This window comes from Antechinus flavipes, chromosome 1 (genome assembly GCF_016432865.1).
Source record: "Antechinus flavipes isolate AdamAnt ecotype Samford, QLD, Australia chromosome 1, AdamAnt_v2, whole genome shotgun sequence".
In the NCBI taxonomy this organism is placed as follows: Eukaryota; Metazoa; Chordata; class Mammalia; order Dasyuromorphia; family Dasyuridae; genus Antechinus; species Antechinus flavipes.
Window position 1 is genome coordinate 124122229 of NC_067398.1, and position 13895 is coordinate 124136123.

The 13895-nt window shown below is 36.5% G+C and overlaps 1 long non-coding RNA gene across 4 annotated transcripts in view; it reads left to right on the top strand.

Annotated features, from left to right (window-relative positions):
- Positions 1-3430: 3430 nt before the first annotated feature.
- Positions 3431-13895, top strand: part of LOC127556804 (uncharacterized) — a 70776-nt gene continuing 60311 nt past the window's right edge. For 2 of the 4 annotated variants that reach the window (XR_007952510.1, XR_007952512.1), the window contains exon 1: positions 4969-5058. This is a non-coding gene — a long non-coding RNA (uncharacterized LOC127556804). Of the gene's footprint in view, positions 3606-4967; positions 5059-13895 lie in introns of those variants that run through there. The other 2 variants (XR_007952514.1, XR_007952513.1) reach the window with 2 other exon arrangements.

Sequence of the window (13895 nt, forward strand, 5' to 3'; positions counted from 1 at the left end):
GTTGGGGGTATGGTTGGAGAGCAAAGCCTCTTCGTTGGAAACATTGAGCACCTCAATCAAAAAATCTTAGAGATTCATTAAAAGTAGAATAAAATAAAAGATTGTCTTGCTCAATATCATCATTTTACAGATGAGAAAATTGAGACTTGAAGAGAGGGAGTTAATAAGCTAAGGTCATACAGTTAGCCAGTTACAGACCTGGTGTTTTAACCTCAATCTCATTTCTATGTTCAAAGTTCTTCCAAGGCCTGTGGCTCTGATCTAATGGATACATCATGAAAAGCTGATGAGCAGCAAATCTTTCACAAAATTACCAGAAGTATTATATGTATATTGTATATATATATGTTCAGTTTTGTCATATTTTAAATATTTCTACTATAAAAGCACTCAAATTAACATTTGATATGATTGATTAAATTTATTATCAATCAAATCTATGATTAGTTTAATTAAAACTAATATTAACTAATCTAAATGATAGTTTAGAATAATGTAGCCATCTGATTGAAAAAAAAATTGTTTGAATTAGAATCTTAAGATTTAATTTTGTTTTGAGGCAATTGGGATTAAATGACTTGCCTAGGGTGACACAGCTAGGGAATGTTAAGTGTCTTAGACCAAATTTGAACTCAGGTCCTCCTCATCTCAGGCCTGGTGCTCTAACCATTGTGCCACCTAGCTGCCCCAGGTTTATTTTCCCACCTCGTTTTGTGGATAAGGAAACTAAGGTCTAGTGATGGAGGATGAAGAAAAATATTTAAGTTTGGAGGAAATAGGTCATAGAGAAAAGGATTTGAGTTTAAGTCTTTTGACTAAAAAACCAGTGATCTTCACATAATATCATTAGAGCCCCTTTCAGGACTGCTCATTTACTTTTAGTGTCCACACAGCACTCAACTCTTATCTGTGACTCCAAAAAGCTGTAGAATGTGTAATAGCTACATCTAATAGCTACTACTAGTAGCTATCATAAAACTTTCTGGGCAGATGGACTAAACCAGTTTGAGGGTAACTGAAAAGCAAGGATCCATCAATGAGTTAGGGAGATGTCTACCCCAAGCATGCAAAGACTTCCTCCCGAGGAATGGGTGTATGAAAAACCACTCTAGCAGCCAGGAAAGTGACAGAAGCATATTTTGTGGAGTACTTACAGTGTGGTCAACATCGAAGATATCAGCATCATCCACTGCATCCAGAGCCATTATTAGTAATCCTGGCTTTTGTTTTGCCACTGGACTTTGATGATTGGAAGAGAGAATAGGACTGAGGAATTGGTTCAACTGCCTCATTTCATTCCAATAGCAAGCAAGTTAAGATATTACCTTTTGATGTCATTGGTCCTTTCTGAAAAGAGGACTTAGTGGAGTCTTGGTAGTCTCTATGGCCTTTTTCATCTTTGAGACTTCTGCTCTTGTCAACTGGCAACCAAATAACTTGAGGTGACCACACAATTAACCTAGCTCTGAGATCTTCATATGACACTGGATGTCTTTTAAAAGAGCACAGCCTTGTTTCTTATGTGTCATGGCCTCACTTTGTTGAGAGGAAAGGTTCTATAAATATGCAGGTTTTCTAGTAGATAAGTGCCACTTTCTATGTAAGACTTCTTGTTCTGTCATGTCCAACTCTTCATGACCCCATTTGGAGTTTTATTGGCAAAAATACTAGAATTCTTTCTCCAGTTCATTTTTAAAAATGAGGAAACTGAAGTAAACAAGAGTAAGTGACTTGCTAAAGGATCACACAATAAGGTTCTGAGATAAAATTTGAACTCATGAGCCTCAGATGACCTCCAGAGTCATCACATTATCCACTATTTCACTTAATTGCCTCACTTGAAAGGTAAACTTGTATCTAATATGTGTTTTGTTTGTGTCTACTTTGATCCTCTTATCCTTGGATTGTCTCCATTAGTTTTTGGAGGGAGATGATGGTCAAGGGAGTCATGATGGTTTGATGACTTGTCTGACACATGCTGTCTTTTATTTCTCCCTCAAGGTCCCTTGCTGCTTCAGGTAGAGTAATTTCCTTGTATTTTCAATAGCAGTTGCTTGGTCACTGGTGGGTATAATTAGCTCTTTCTTTATATGTGTTGCTTCCTGGGACAATGACCATAAGGCTTAAATTAAATGGTGGTCTAGGAGGATGCTGCCACATCCAGGATTCCTGTGCTCATCTGCCTGTTAGTGGTAGCTGGTCAGCTATTGTTGCTAGTGGTAATAAGGAAGCTAGGCCCCTTTGCCATGAAGATTTTTTCTCTCAGTGATGGCTGTAATGACTGGGATATAAGCATATTTGGTGAATACAGCTATTCCAAGATCTCTTGGATTCAGGATCTTGGGCTGTTTCTACCATTATCTCTTTATAGTATCCCTTTCTACTTATTCTAAACTTTTAGGATAATGAAATTGAATTGTAGTGATCAATTCTCAGCAATATTTCTGATCTTGAGATGCTCAATGGGAAAACCCTAAAGTATGCTTCAACTCTATCTTTAGAATTACTTGGGATCCTTTGGAAGTGGCTTCCTAAGAGTTTAAATTTTTACTAGCTTCATGTAAATTAATCTTCACCTAGCATGGATAACAAATCTTTCCCTATTCTGTTTGCCTCCTTGAAAATGCTTTTCCTAAAATGTGAAAAATCCAGACCTGAACACAGAATTTCCAGATGCAGTCTGACTGAAGATAAATCCAGTAGGATTATCATCTCCATAGTTGTTAGACATTTTTTCTTTCTTAATGTAGCCAGAAGTAAAGAAGTCTATTTGTTGCCATAATGCAAGATGCTTAGTATGTTGGCAGATCTCCTTTGCTTATGGTAGAAAGAAACTGTTTTCAGATTTTTTTGAGACTACTGCCCCAGAAATAGATTGCCATCTCTCCAGAATGCACACGCAAGCATATACCATGTCATCATCTCCTGATAGTACCAATTGGTCCTGTGCTGACTTAAAGTCAAAATGCTTTTCATTCTGTATTTAGTTCTGCCTATTGATAGTGTGGGGAGATCTCTGGAACGAAATCTGGTTATGTGCTTGGTACAGTTCCAATGATAACTGGCAAGAAGAGGAGATCACATATTAATGAGAACAGCAGGTGAGCAAAGGTTAGGATGATAACTTAAAGGCATAATAGGGTCTTGGCAATGTTGAGGGAATCTCTGATCATCTAGGTAGGTGGCCTTACAAAGAGAATTTAAGGACAAGATCTGAATCTTGTGATTTAACCCATAGAAGAAACTACAAGTGAAGAAATGTTCCCTTCCAGTGCCACTCACAACTTTTTCTTCAGCTCAGTCTTAGTAAGAGTTCTTCAGTTGGGGTACATTAATTAAAAAATGATAACTTTTAACATAAGTTTTTTTTTTTTTTTTGTAATCTGATATATTTTATTCTCTTCATTTAAAAACACTATTCAGGGTGAAGTTAATGGATCCAGGAGAACATTGTACACAGTAACAGCAATATTATGTGATGATCAGCTGTAATGGACTTGGCTCTTCTCATCAATGACATGATTCAATATAATTCCAGCAGACTTGGGAAGGAAAATACCATCCATATCCAAAGAGAGAACTATGGAGACTGAATACAGATGGAAGTATACTATTTTTACTTTTTTTGGTTTGTTTGTTTTCTTTTTCTTTCTCATGGTTTTCTACTTCTTGGTCACATTTTTCTTGTACAACATGATGAATATGGAAATGTTTAAAAATGGTTGCACATATTTAACCTACATTGGATTACTGGCTTTCTTTGGGAGGGGAGAGGCAAGGAAGAGAGGGAGACAAATCTGGAACACAAACTCTTACAAAAATGAATGTTGGAAATATTTTTAAGTGTATTTGGGAAAGTAAAATACTATTGAGAAAAAAATATTATGCAGGAAGTCTTTCCCAGCCCCTCAAAATTCTAGGAATATCTCTTCTGTTAATTATTTTATATTTTTCTTGTATATAACCTGTTTACATTTGTTTGCTTGTTGTTTCCCCCATTAGATTATGAGTTCTTTGAGGGCAAGGACTGTCTTTTGCTTCTTTTTGTATTCCTCCTATTTAGCACAGTGCCTGATACATGGTAGATCTTCAACAAAGATTGATTGAGAAGGAGGCTTGTCTGTAGATTTTCTCAGACTGCCAAGGGGGTTTGTGATTCAGAAGAAGAGCAAAAATCTTTCCTAGAAAGTTGCTAGAGCAGTGAAAGATTAAATGACTTGCTGAAGTTATTCTGTCAATATGTCAGTCAAGTAGTCACTCAATAAACATTAAGTGTCTACTATGTACCAGGCATTGTGCTAAGTTCTGGGAATACAAAGAAAGATAAAACTCCCTGCCCTCAAGGAGGCTATTTGTCTCAGGATGAAATGTGTACAAGCAAGCTGTATTGAGGATATATTTGAACTAAACAACAGAGGAAATGCAGCAGAATTTAGGGGAATCCAAAAAGCCTTTCTGTAGAAGATGGGATTCTATCTGAAAATTGAAGGAAGGCAAGAAAGGCGGGGGATACAAATGAGAAGGGAAAGAATAGGCATGGGGGATATCACTGAAAACACTTGGAGGCTGGAAATAAAGTTTCTTGTTTTTTCTTTAATATTTTGAATAATATTTATTTTTTCCCAATTACATGTAAAAGCAATTTTTAGTATTCATTTTAAAAATTTTCATTTCTAAATTCTCTGTTTTTCCCTTTCCCATTTCTTCCTAGGGCAGTTAGCAATTTGATACTGCATGTGCAATCATGCAAAATTTTCCATATTAATCATATTGTGAAAGAAAACATCACATGCGCATGCGCACACACACACACACACACACACATACACATACACACACACAAGAAAGTGAAAAATAGTATATTTTGATCTGTATTGAGACTCCATTAGTAAACTTCTCTGGAGGTGGATAGCATTTTTCATCACAAGTCCTTTGAAATTGTCTTGGATAATTGTATTGCTAAGAATGGTTAAGTCATTCACAGGTGTTCATCGAATAATGTTGTTGTTACTGTACATGGTGTTCATTGGAGTTTCTTGTTCAAGGAGCAGCAAATAGGTCAGCAAACCCAAGTCTTCTTTGCTCAGAGGCTAGCTCTCTATTCATTTCTCTACATTTTTTGGAGAGCATTTAAAGTGTCAAAGCAGAAAGAGAAGTTATCAGAGACAGATTTATTTTCTCCACTCCTCATTCAAATATATCTGGTCTAAATCTTAGCAAGTTAAATTTTGGCTGAAATTTTGCCACAGATAGCCATTTTATCTGGCTGAAATCTACAAGTTTCTAACTGTGCACTCTAATCAGGAATGAATTTGAACTTGCTTTCTCTTGCATAGTCTGGCTCTGACAATGTGAAAGTGATGCCAGAATTTTTGGGGACATAATCCTCCTGTTTCTGTTAGTTGCAGTCCAAATTTACAATCACCACTAACCCCAAAACTGATGTTGCAACTTTTAAAAAAAAGCATTTCTCTTCCTTAATATTTTAGACAGAGCTGTGTTTGATATTCCCCTGTGACTCTTTGTATGTACTTATGTCCTTTTTAATGCCCTACCTTTTCTCTCTTACCTACTTCAATGCAATTACGTTTGCATTATCCATTGGTCTTTTCTTGGTCAGTCAATCGATAAACATTTATTTAATATCTACTAGGTATCAATGTTTACTACTGTAGCTAAAAGCTCCTTTAGGGAGGATTTAAAAAAATAATTTTAAAAGGGAATACCTGGGGGGGGGGGGGAGGGTGGATTTACCACAGAGGGATTATTCTTAGGCATCTTTATTATTTATTGTTCATTCTTTGTTTCTCAAAGACAACCAACAAAATCAGAAGGATGATATCTTGACTAGAAAATGAATTAGATTTTAGTGAGGCAGAGCCCAGCAAAGTCATCAATCTCATTCCCTCCTCCAGAGTTATCAAAGTCCAATGGCAGGATATAAGTCAAGAAGACTAGTTAGTCATTTTGTACCTGCTGTTAAGCATAGACTGAGTTAGAAGTTGGGACTGAAGTAAGGGAGTGGGGGGAAAGAAACAGGAAAGGTTATTTTCATCCCAATCTTGTTTTCCCCATTCTCAACCTTTTAGGCTCTTCCTGTATCTTCCTTATTTATTTCATTGGTTTTTCAGATAAGAAGATTATTTTCTATACATTCAGAAGCTGGGGATTGGAACTAGTTTTTGATGTTTCTGCTTAAACTCTCCTAGCTCTCTCTGCTCTACCTTTATCTCCAAACTTCAAGCAATGACTAGGAAGAATCAACAATCTGATAGGAAATGAGCTCACTGAGGGCAAGGATTATTTATTTATTTATTTATTTATTTGTCTCCCTAGCACATAGCACAAAGTTATTGTGACTTGATCTTTGATCTCTCATCCATGATATCACAGGGAATAGTGTTACATCCTGTAGGGTCAGAAGGAGGAGAATTGAGCTGATTTATTTTGATTGTCGTTTGATTCTGTCAGCAGAACTAGAAAAATCATTATTATACAAATTCATTGAAGGCAAGGCAAGAAACATTTATTAAGCATTTTATCATGTGTCAGGCACTATGCTAACTGCAGAGGAGACTTTTCATTACTATCTTTGGAGTTTTCTTGGCAAAGATACTGGAATGGTTTGCTCATTTTACAGATGAAAAAACTGAAGAAAATATGATTAAATGATTTGCTCTGGGTCACATAGCTAGGAAGTATATGAGGCAGGATTTGAACTCCGGAAGACAAACTGTTCTTATTTCAAGCCCAGGGTTCTATTTATTGTGCCACCTAGCTACTCCCATTTGAACAGGTTGCAAACACAAAAAGATAATAAGAAACATTTATTTTTTGGCTATCAAGGACCTTACTTTCTAAAGGGTAGACAATAAATAAAAAAGGGAACCACTGAAAACAGAGGAGAGGTTCTCCTGTGGCTTGTGGTTGGAAAAGTCCAGAGAATCAGAGGCAAGGCATGGAGGGAAGTAAGTCAGTCTGGGCAGTTACCAAAATAGATTTCAAAGAAATCATAAATGTGAAAAGGGGACTATCAAAACAGAGAATATTGTAGGATGAGAAGGTCCAGGCACAAAGTGAGGTGACAGGGTAAGGAGATAGCTATGGAATAGAGGCTAAGTCACAAACCAGGAAATAAATGAAATATGGCCAGCCTGAATTCCTTGTTAAAAAGGAGTCCCCAGAAGGAATTCACCAATGAGAGGAGTGGACTAGAATGGCAGAGGAGTATTTCAGGGTAGGAAGGTCACTAGATTATTCTTAATAGTATTTAATGAGAGATACTATTTACATAGCCCTTTAAGGTTTGTTAAAACATTTTACAAACATTGTCTAATTTTATCCTTTCAACTATGGGAAGTATGATTATCCTCATTTTATAAATGAAGTAAATGAGACTAAAAGAGTTTAATGAATTACCCATAATCACATGGCTAGTGTCTGAGGCTGTATTTGAACTCAGGACTTCCTGATTCCAGGTCCAGCACTCTATCCACTGTAATACCTCACATGATATCAGTGAGCAAAGCCATCAAGTTTAATTTTTTTAAATTTTTTAAAATAACTTTTTATTGACAGAACTCTTGCCAGGGTAATTTTTTACAGCATTATCCCTTGCACTCACTTCTGTTTCGATTTTCCTCCTTCCTCCCTCAACCCCCTCCCCCAGATGGCAAGCAGTCCTTTACATGTTAAATAGGTTACAGTATATCCTAGATACAATATATGTGTGCAGAACCGAACAGTTTTCTTGTTGCACAGGGAGAATTGGATTCAGAAGGTATAAATAACCCGGGAAGAAAAACAAAAATGCAAACAGTTTATATTCATTTCCCAGTGTTCTTTTTTTGGGTGTAGCTGCTTCTGTCCATCCTTGATCAATTGAAACTGAATTAGCTCTCTTTATCGAAGAGATCCACTTCCATCAGAATACATCCTCAAACAGTATCGTTGTTGAGGTATATAATGATCTCCTGGTTCTGCTCATTTCACTTAGCATCAGTTCATGTAAGTCTTGCCAGTCCTCTCTGTATTCATCCTGCTGGTCATTCCTTACAGAACAATAATATTCCATAACGTTCATATACCACAATTTACTCAACCATTCTCCAATTGATGGACATCCATTCATTTTCCAGCTTCTAGTCACTACAAACAGGGCTGCCACAAACATTTTGAAAGCCATCAAGTTTAGCTGTAACAGTGATCTTGACACTTTTTATGCACCTCATCAGGAAAAAATCTTTTATGAAGGCACCCCTAAGACATGGATGTTAAATAAATACAACTCCCCCACCCCCACCCCAGAACTCTGTATTGAATATTTAAAATAAGGTTAACATTGTGCTAAACCTATTTAAGGAGTAGTGTTTACTGGCATGGTAAATGGAGTTAGAGGACAGTAGAATGACCCATCTCTTCCTAGAAACAATGGTAGTATGCATTTGTTAATTGTTACCAACCCTGAAAGGTTGATATAGGACTGGGAAGAAAAAGAGAAAGAGGCAAAGTTACATAGGAGGACAAGAAGATGGCTGATAAGGAGATGTCTGGGTAGCAAAGTGAGTCAAGATTGGAATTGAAACCAAGAGCCACATGAGTTATTGATCAATAAGGACTGCAAGGGCTTAGGGTGGACATTTCTGAAATGAAAGTGCTAAGTATATTTACTTTTTCATCATTTATGTACATGTACAGGGTGTTCAGGGATGACCAGCATCTCTGGAATGAAGGCTTGCTGAGCCATTCTCAGGACTACTTATTTATCTTTATTATTCAACTGTGTTTTTCACCTCTTACCTGGGGCTCCAATAAGTTATAGCATGTGTAGCAGCAACTTCCCCAACCCCTGAACAGGGGTTAACAGCTAGGTTAAACCAAGTTGAGGGTAACCAATGGACCACAAAACTTTTGGCATTTGAAGAGTTCCTCTGACAAAATGGGTTGCTGTGGAGTTCTTAGAGCTTGATCAGACATCAAAGATGCCAAGATCATCCATTGCATCTTGGAACACTGTCAATTATCTTGACTTTGTCTTGTTGATTTTAATGATTCTGGAAAAGAGAGTCAAGCTGATGACTGCAACTCTGTTCAATTTAATTCATGCATGAATCATGACATTATTCTGTCATGTCATGTCAAACAACTACCATACTAATAACTATATCCAGCATAAAACTTACCAAAAAATAGAAACTCAAAAAAGATTAAATAAAGTTGAAATGGTATATGATCCTATGGCCAATAATGAGTCAATGAAATTTTTTAATAGAAATGTGACAATGTCAGAGCTGAGTTTTGAAAAATCATTTTAATAGCTGTATGAAATATACATGGGAAAGGGGAGGGATCAGAAGCAAGAAGATCAATTAGGAAACTATTAAAATTTTCCAGAGAGAAAGAATCAGAACCTGAACTAAAGAGATGGTTATGTGAGTTGAGAGAAAGGAATGGATTTGAGAGATATTGTGAAGCTAGAAATTATAAGATTTGCCAAGAGATTTAGATATGTGAGGTGATGGAGGGTGAAGAGGTAAAGATGAAATCAAGATAATAAAAGTAGATTGTAGTCAGCAAAATTGCAGAATAGAAAACAAACCCACATAAATTATCAGCATTTCTGTAAATAAATAACAATTCAACAGGAAGAGAGAAAAAATTCTGTTAACTATAGGTAGTGTAAAATATTTAGAAGTCTACTTGCCAAGACATAGAACAACTCTATGAATACAGTTATAAAACATTCTTATGCCTTCCATCTCCTGTTGGGTACCACATACCCCCCTGAAGAAAAATTGCAAGGCATCAGACTAGGAATCTTCCATCTTTTCCAAAGGATTTCCCTCTTGTATAGGAAATTTATTACTTCCTGTTAAAGCCTTATTGCCAGCCTCCTCTGGTGAGAAGTGGAGCAATCCTGCTGAGTCTAATGTATTCCTTGAGGCAAGGTTGCCAGGAGAATAGCCAGGCATCTTCCATCTGCCTCAAAGCAATCACTTTTTTTCTGTGCCATCACAAAGCAACTTCCATTTCTTGCTGACAGACCAGACTCCCAATTGAGAGGGGAGTACTTCCAGGGCAACAAAGAGAGATTTACCATTCTGTTTCAGGCTTCCCATTTCTTACTGTTCCTGTCCTTTGAGGGTGAAAGACTGGCACTTTCCACTCAATGGTGAACATTTTCATACCTGGTTATAGCCTTCACATCCCAGTTACTCTGAACACCTGCAGATCATCATTCAAATCCCATTCCCTATCCTCACTTCTTTATTCCTCATTCCAACCCCCCTCAACCCTCTCACCCAGAAAGTTTCAAGCTAATGCCGTCTAATTATTCTAATGTTCTCTGTAATACCTGTTCCATTGGCAACCAACTTCCTTTCACTTTATATCTATTCCTCTCCTATTTTTTTCATTTTCTAGTATTTTTTTAGGTTATTCATGTATGATCATATTAAATATATTTTCACATTAGTCATGGTGTGAAAGAAGAACAAAAGGAAAAAAAATCATGAGGAAGAAAACAACAACAAATAAAAAGAGTATGCTTCAATTTGTATTCAGACTTCATAGTTCTTTCTCTGGATGTGGATGGTAGTTTCCATCACAAGTCCTTTGGAATTGTATTGGATCATTGTAATGCTGAGAAAAGCAAAGTATATCAAAGTTGATCATTATACAATGATGCTCTTACTGTATACAATATTCTGGTTTTGCTCACATCATTCAGCATCAGTTCATATGTCTTTCAAGGCTTTTCTGAAATCTATCATAATTTATTATAGCATAATAGTATTGCATTATATTTACATACCACAACTTGTTCAACCATTTCCCATCTTCCAGTTCTTAATGAAACCTGGCTTTCTCCTCCCTGGGTACCTTTTCCAGAACTGCTTATATATTTCTTCATTCTTCCCATTTTATTGGTTGAAGGAAGGGTAGTTGGAATATGCCTTTCTCTCCATTATGACTAGGTCCTACCTTTTTACCCATTACTCTCTTCCTTTGAGGTTCATGTTATACATATCTTTCACCCAATTAAAACCCTGGTAGATGATGTTTATAGACCCCAAGTTCACTCTTCTTCCTTTCTCAATAGGTTCAATTCCTATCTCCAAATTTTTATCTCCTCTTTGACTTCTCTTCATAAAGGGATTTCAATATATCCATTGACTCTTCCTCAATTATTTTAGAGGCAACCAATTGGCCCAGAAGATAGAGTGTCTAAGCCTGGAGTCAGAAAGATCTGAGTTCAAATCTGTCTTAGACACTTATTAACTATGTGACCCTGAGTAAGTCACTTAATTGTGTTTGCCTCAGTTTCCTCATCTGCCAAATGAGATGAAGAAGCAAATAGGAAATCAATATCTTTGTCCAGAAAATCCCAAATGGGGCCACATGTGAAATATGACTGAATAATTACAAATACTTTAACTACTCAGTTCCTCAAACTATTTACTTCCATTGATCTTTGACCCCTTTGTGAACCAATTCTACTCTATACTGCCCTCCTCTCTTAATTCCTATCTTGCCTCTTCACACTGACAATTGTCAAGACTCAGCCTTAGTTCACCCCCACCATTTCTTGCCTTTGCTTACACAGCTGCTATTGAATGTAGATGGAGAAAACTATGCAACCATTCTAACTAGGCCCACTTCAAATTTATATTATGAAACTTCAAGCGGACTCTCACTGCTGCTATGCATCCTATTATCCCTTATCAATTCATTATTCTATTTTCCACAGAGGCACTTCTAAACCTCTTCATCTCTCCTCAAACTTAATACGCTCTCTCCTCAGCTGAGAATTTTGCCTCATATTTTATAGAAAAAAATTGAGACCATTCACCATGAATTCCCCATTCTCTCTTCCTTATTTCATAAATCTCAAATGCTTTTCTCTTTCTGTCTCTCTTTCACCCTTGACTTACAGGATAAAGTGACTTCACTTCTTACCTATGCCAATCTCTCTACTTGTTCAAGAAATCCCATTTTATCCCATCTCTTTCAACAGACTGTTCCCCTTTCATTTATTTTCAATTTCACCAGGTCTATTGGCTTATTTCCTAGTGCTGAAAATAGCATGCTATGTCTCCCCTTTACTGAAAATAAGTGTTGCTTAATCCTTCTATTCCCATTATCATCCTATATTTCTTCTGCTCTTGGTAGTTAAACTCTTTAAAAAAGTTGTCTACAAAGTGATACACATACTTTTTCTCCTCCCACTCTTTTCTTTAACTTTTACAACTTAGTTTCCAACTTTATTATTTAATGGAAATGGTTCTCTCAAAGTTACTAATGATCTATTGGCTTCATTCAGCTTGATCTCTTGGCATCTTTGACACTGTTAATCACTTTCTCCTTGATACTGTTTTTTTCTGTAGATTTTCAAGATATTACACTTCTTGGTACTCCTCCCATCTATCTGATCACTTTTCTTCTATCTCCTTTTCTGTATCATCTTTCCAATCATGCCCTCTAACCATAGATAAGCCCTTAGTGTTTTATTCTGGACTTTTTTCTCTTCTCTCCTTATATTACACTTAGTGATTTCAATCTCAGCTCAACACATACTCTTCAGTCCAAAAATACTAGCCTCCAGGCTGTTCCATAAACAAGACATTCCATTGCTAGTCTCTGTCCCTCATGTCTAGAACACTTTCTCTTCTCTGCCCCAATTACTGCCTTCCCTCACTTCCTTTAAATCCCAATTAAAATCCTCCCTTCTATAGGAAGTCTTTTCCAACACTTCTTCCCAATTGCTATTACCACTCTTCTAATAATCATTTTCTTTTCCCCCTCTTATATAAGTTTACTTCTAATATATTTGTTTGCATGTTGTTTCCCCCATCTTTGAAGAAAGGGATTGTCTTTTGTTTCCCTTTGTATTCTCAGCACTTAGAATAGTGATAAACATATAGTAACTGATGCTTAATAGACATTTATTGATTACAAGAATTGACTGTAAAAACTCACAGCTTTGAAATGGGAAAAAATTCTGATCAATATAACTACAATTCCAGAGGAATCTTGAAGAAATAGCTATTCACTTGTAGATAGAGAAATATAGATTCAAATTGTAGATTGAGGATTTTTCTTTTTGGAGATGACTAATGTGTGAATTTATTTTTCTTGACTACATGATCAAAGCAGATTTCATATTTCTAACTTTTTCATTTGGGAGGAAGGTGAGGAGGATATATGAGGAACAGAATTTGGAGATGAAAATAAAATAAAATTGAATTTAAAAATAAAAAAAAATAAAGTAGATCATTGGAAGGTGATGGTGGTGGCCTTGGCAAAAATAGAAACATTTAGAAGAGAGGCAGGTTTAGGGGGAAAATAAAGTAATGTAATCTGAGCTATAAATCTGAATTCACCGAGCCTATTTATCTCCCTGTACCACCTAAAGCAAAAAAAAAAAAAAAAAAAAAAAAAAAAAAAAGGTGGGTGGGGATGTTATTCACAGATCAAGGCCCTGGGGCACACTTACCCTTTGAAGAACACCTGCTGAAGCTACAAGGTGATCCTGGGGATGAAGGCAAATGTTCTGGGAGATGGAGCTGGCAGTAATTTTTTCAGTGGTAATTGTTTAGTTGCTCTAATGGGTTTTAGATATCAGTTAAGTTATAAACATCCTGAGAGGGATATCTCAGAATAGGGTGGCTTGGGAACTTGCTTAAAAGTCAGAGGACTGTGTGGAAGAATGCTGCAGTATTAGAGCAGATTGGATTGGAGATAATCTCCATGATTGGTTTTTACTGAGGAGATGTGACTGATGTCATTCTCTGATTAGCTGAAATTTAACCTTACCCCATCATGGGGCCTGGACTCTGCTTTAGCCTAGAGGAAGAAAAATAGTTTTCTTTTGACAGTATAAGTAATGATATGGA